Genomic DNA, 6,000 nt, shown 5'->3' with positions numbered 1-6,000 from the left:
CTAGACTTCATGCCACTGATCACAACCCTCTGAGTCCTGTCACACAGCCAGCTCTCAATCCACCTCGCTGTATCCTCATCTAGCCCACACTTCCTCAGCTTCCTAATGAGGATGTTATGGGAGACAGTGTCAAAAGCCTTGCTAAATTCAAGGTAGATGACATCTACGGCTCTCCCCTCATCCAGCCAACCAGTTACAACATCATAGAAGGCCATTAAATTGGTCAAACATGATTTACCCTTGGTAAATCCATGTTGACCACTTCCAATAACTTCCTGTTCCTCAATGTGTTTGGAGAGGACATCCAGAATGAGTCGCTCCATTACCTTCCCAGGGACTGATGTGAGACTAACCGGTCTGTAGTTCCCTGGGTCCTCCTTCTTGCCCTTTTTGAAGATTGGAGAGATGTCGGCCTTTCTCCAGTCCTCAGGCACCTCTCCTGTTCCACATGACCTTTCAAAGATGATGGAGAGTGGTCTAGCAATAACATCTGCCAGCTCTCTCAGCACTCGCGGGTGCATCCCATCAGGGCCCATGGACTTATGAATGTCCAGCTTGGCCAAGTGGTCTCTGACCCGGTCCTCCTTAACTGAGGGGAAATCTTCCTCTCTCAGGAAGAGAATGTTATGATAATAACAAGAATGCTTGTTATTAAATAGCTCTGGTAGTGTGGTAGGTGGTGAGGTCTGGGGAAACCCTCTGGTGTCATATGGGAGAGAGCCTAGCGTGAATAATCAAAAGGAGGACCTAACTAATAGTACCTAGTCACAGAACTCAGGAAACCTAGCACACTTCTGGTGCACTCAGACATCGAGTACCACAAGCCTTGAGCAGCAGGTAAGCTTCAAGTCAAATTAGCAGGTTCTGTGCTCTTGGAGCTCCAGGCTGGAGGGAGCAGCTCAGTAAGAAAAAATTCAAGTGGAGCAGGGAACGAAACTGAGGCCACAAGCTTATCTTCCTTTTACGAAACCCTTAGTACATTAAATGCTTTTATAACTTGTCTTTTAGGAATGTAAAAATGTGTTTCTCTCCAGCTAGTTTCAGGAAATTCCTATGTCTTAGTAGGTAACTTTTTTTTAACAGATCTTTCAGCTTCTCTTGATTATTAATAAGCAATGTAATTGTGGAGCTACGTGAGGGATACGATCAGAAGATGTTCAGTGGGCACTTCAATGAGGCTGTCATTTGAAATAGTTTGTGAAATGCCTAGAAGAATAAAAAGGGGGGAAAATATCCGCCAAACAAAGCTCAGCTCCATCCCATGACTTTCCTACAGTACTAACTTTCATTTGCTATGCAGTCAGCTCTTTAGTTAATACAAATATTGCTTCAGGATTTGAGAGCAGATAAGGCTGACGGTGGAGAACAGTGCAGGAAGGAAGCACACAGGTATCGCAGAGACATTTTGCTTTGTGAATAATGATGATGATGATAATTAAAAATTATTCTGTGCCATTGGAGAATTCCACTAATTGGTAATCTCCGGCTTTAAAAGTCCTAATATTTTATTTCTGCTTATTGCTAACTACCAAGTAGAATGCTAATGGAAATGTGGACAACTGATATTTTAATAATCATAACTGTAATCACATGAACTTTTATATACCTAACCTTTAATTACAATACTAGATATAAAAAACTGGTTGCAGTCAAAAACATAAGTTATGCTGGGAATTATTTTTCAGTATAAAACCTGAGCTTCTAACATTTCAAAAGGAACAGATATAGCAGATTTTTCTTTTCAACAAGAATTTAAATCCTTGAGATTTTGAGGTGGTTACTGCTGTATTAATGCAAGGGGTAGGGACAGTAGTGCACAACTGAAAGAGAAAAGTAGTACATTATTACATTTACAGAAGTACACAGTCTAGTAATCAAGAAACCAGATAGTCTTATTGCATGATTTAAACAGCAATAGTTAAACCAAATAAGTGCTTTTGGAAACTTTTACTCAAGTAATTTGGTAAATAAATTTCCTCCTCAGTTTCACTTAGGGTCAGGTCTTCAAATAGAGATCACATATCAGAATGTGAAAGTCCTTTTGTCTTGTCTGCTTCAGGACTAGTTGCATGAAAGCATCCCATGCATTCATTTTTGCAGAGATAGTTATCTTCACTGATGCATTTAAACACAAGATCAAAGCCATGTATGTTCACTTTTCTATCTATTTTATATAATTTCTAAAACGGATAATATTTTTTTCCTTACAGCAGAGTGTTTAGAAATTAAAGATATTTTTTTTTCTTGCAAAGTTGTCGCATACATTAGGTCTGTTACATAGATACTACAGCAACATTTCAGAGTCTGGGTTCATTAGCACTTTCTTGTCAACTTTCAAGTACTTGGTAGCAGCTGGCTGTGTCTGGCTTCTGAACCAGCATGGTTAGGAGTGTTTGCCAATCCTTGTAGCAGCACATGCCTTGTTGTATAGGATGTTATTGATTAAAGGCCACTCACTAAGTGCCGTAAGGAAACAGAAGGGAGTACAAGTTAAGAAAGAACTGGAAAATTAGAAAAACAAAAGTACCAGTGACCTCATAATCAAAATTTAGGTTATAAGATAAAACTGACTGGATAGATAGATGGAAATTTTGAAAATAGTGGCATCTTCACAAAGTAGCAATTTGTGTAAGTCACTAAAAACACGTGTGAGGTTTTAATGTTCCTACTCTCCTCACTCATAGTGTCTCATTTTGAGGCAGCTCTTTATTTTTACCCCGGAGATCATGCTGAAATAAACTGCCAAACATCCCTTACACCTCCATGCCATCTAATTATAGCCTGTAACACTCGAGAATGCTGACAGTGCTGAGCTATTGACTCTTGACACTCTCTAAAGCACTTAATTATCTTTTCACACAAGCCCCTTTCAGACCTGTCAACTTCTTTGTATTGTTTATGAAAAAAGTTGCATATTAAGATTTCAGCATTACGCACCTGAAGTCAAACTTGCACATACACATGGACCATTAAAAGAAGAATTTAATAAATGACAGGAGAGATGAAAGAATTTGACTTGATAAGACTGCTCAAATAAGTAAAGGAAGAAAGATTTGGCCCTTTTCAAAGATTCCTGGGAAAAATGGAAAGAATTTGAGGCTTTTGATTTATTTTACCAAAGATTAAAAGGAAAAGAACACCAACAGGTAAGTGGTTTGTATTATTTATTCTTATTCCATGAGATTAGGATTCAGACTTGGAACTTTGTCTCTTTTTAATGAAAACTGCATTTAATCATCTCAGGCAAAGAAAGAAAACAGCTAAATTTGTCAAGATCTCATGTGTTCCCTGGAACCCTACCAAGTACTACTAAAGCTAAAGAAAGATTCTTTAGTTGAATGAAATACTTGTGGGTAATATATTCCAAATTATGTAAGTGATATAAGTGATTTTAAGCATTTTGGAAGCTTTTCTATCTAAACCTTGAGGTTATTCCTTAAGTGTTATTGGGAACAAGATGTCAATCATGATGCCTAAACTCAAATGAAACACTAATTATCCCCATAAATTGTGGTCACTTACACAGTATTTAAAGTAAGACAGCCTTCAACTACAACTACTTAATGACTACATGCATGGAGGACAGATTTTGAAACACTTGTGATTTCCTATAAAATCTGAAGATTTAAACTCATTCATGTGATTCAGCATAATTCTACATGAATATGTAGAACTGATTTAAAGTGTGTGTTGCCTTTGTATAGTATGTTACCTTGAAGACAGTTACATGCATGTCACATTTAGTAAGTCATGTACTCACCAAGCTGTGAGTTAATTAATCTAGTAGAGACAAGACTCTGAGTCTGACTATCAAATATGTCTACAACACTTATTAACTATTATTCGTTCTCTTATAGTAAAACAATTTTGAATAGTCAGCATACTTGAAGAAAACAACTAGTTCACAAGGATTTTCCAAATGCCAAAACCAAAAATCTTCCTAAACAATCACATTGTTAGATACCGGGAGTTCTTTTGGAACATGAGCAATAATAATGAATTTCAAAACCTAGCTTTGCGTTTAAAAAGAAGAAAGTTATGTTCCAAGGATTCTGTAAGACATATTAATATTTTCTTAGGTATAAACGAACAACCTATCTATTGGAAATAGAACATCCCTGAGAAGCCATGGCCTATCACACCATGCACGTATCAGCTTCCGTTCTTTATCACAAGACTTACTAATAGTGCTAATTATGTATGTGTGAAATATTGCCTTATGACTGAATGTGGGGCACTTAAAAGTTGGCATTGGGAAGATTAACAGAAATAGCAGCTGCATACCTCACATGTAGGAGGTGTTAGGGCAGCAAGGTTATCCTGTGGTAAAGAAGTGACTAAATGCTTGTGCAGACAATCAGGGGGTCAAGCTCATTAAGATTTTTGCTAGGTGACACCAAATAGTGCATCCTTAACAGGAAGAGGTGGAGGACATTAGCTGAAAAGGTTTTGTTTGGGTTTTTTTAAGCTGGCTTAAATTCTGTATGTGACAATGGGTCACTTCTATTAAGTATATTTGGAAAGCAAGCTACATGAAAACAAGTAAAGTTCTTACCTTTAAATATTGATCCCCAGAAAGGGGGAAACCAATGAATTTGAAACATCAGTGTAACTATTTCTAAGCCAAATGCTTCTCCACATATTTCATGCTCTTCAATTTATTTGCACTAAACACAAGGCAAAAAGACAGATAAGGATATAAGAAGCAATTTTATTAGGAGTTCTAATTATACAACCAAATAGAATATGACATCCACAGCACAATCAGTAATGATAATGTCTGCCTTTATAACTATTTTAATTGTGTTTTGATGTCATGACTTAGTGGAATCACGTGTGCTCCATAAAATTTTCTCCACCTCTACTTCTTACAGGTGCCTTATTCTTGATCATGAACTCTTACAAAAGCTTTCCATCTTTCCAGACTACTTTTCCCTCACATTTTCTGCAATCATTTCTTAAACTGCTTTGGTGACTTGGAAGGCTGCTTCTCTTACTGCTCTAATGATTGCTCTTCTGCACTGTTTCAGAGATTTACTCTACTGCTCCAGTGATTTTTGCCCCCCTTTAGCATCACTACTGTGGCTTTACCTTTTTCTCTAGCATCAGTGATTGCTCGAAACGTGTGCAGTAGCACACCACTGAACTATAAGATTTGCTTTACCTAGCTTGTCAGGCAGTGAGTGATATTTTGCCAATCAGAGGACCTGAATTTCTGGACGTTCCAGGTTATAACAAGCAGCAGCTAGTAAAGGGCATGGATATGTGTATTATATGGAATGGACAGGCTGCTTGTTTTCTTCAAACCTTTATCTCATCCAGCCAAAACTTGCTTAACTGCCCAAGTAAACAGAGAAATTAGAGGGAGAGAAGGGGTTGGGAAGGTTTCACCCAGTGTACCAGGAAAGGTTTTTCTTTGCAAAAATTTCATTGTAGTGTAATTATATGGTTCCTAGAGTTCCTTATAATTAAATTATAAGATGTCTCTTATTTGTCGTCGAGCTAGGGAAAAAAAACAACAAAGCTCAGCTTTGTTTTATGGTTCTCCACTAGGGTCTATATATCATAATTCAATTATAAGCAAGAACCACAGAATTACATATCACAAACATTTATTTTAGAGCGTTATACATTCTCCATAAATATTTTTTGTGGATCAAACTTAGAATGTTCTATTTAATTATTTTTCTTCAGTAATTGCCACGTAAATTCATCCTGAATGTGAGCCTTAGGGAAAAAAGAAATCGGTTACTTCTTTTCCTGTATTTTGAAAAGACATTTAAGGCATCTTTCCTCCATAATTAAATTATCCCCTTTTCACTTTTCCATACTCCGTAAGTCCCTCTAATCCTATTCGTAGAGTAAGCTGAAAAAGCAGTTAGTGACAATGTTCTTCCTCTTTGAGAGAGAAGCAGATTGCATTTGAGGCTACTCTGGGTTTTAGTAGCCCAAATTAGACTTCTCAGTCTTCCATAAAAGAATAAAAACCTCCTTTCAACA

Source organism: Charadrius vociferus, unplaced genomic scaffold (genome assembly GCF_000708025.1).
Source record: "Charadrius vociferus isolate BGI_N301 unplaced genomic scaffold, ASM70802v2 scaffold380, whole genome shotgun sequence".
Classification (NCBI taxonomy): Eukaryota; Metazoa; Chordata; class Aves; order Charadriiformes; family Charadriidae; genus Charadrius; species Charadrius vociferus.
This window is presented reverse-complemented; position numbering follows the sequence as displayed.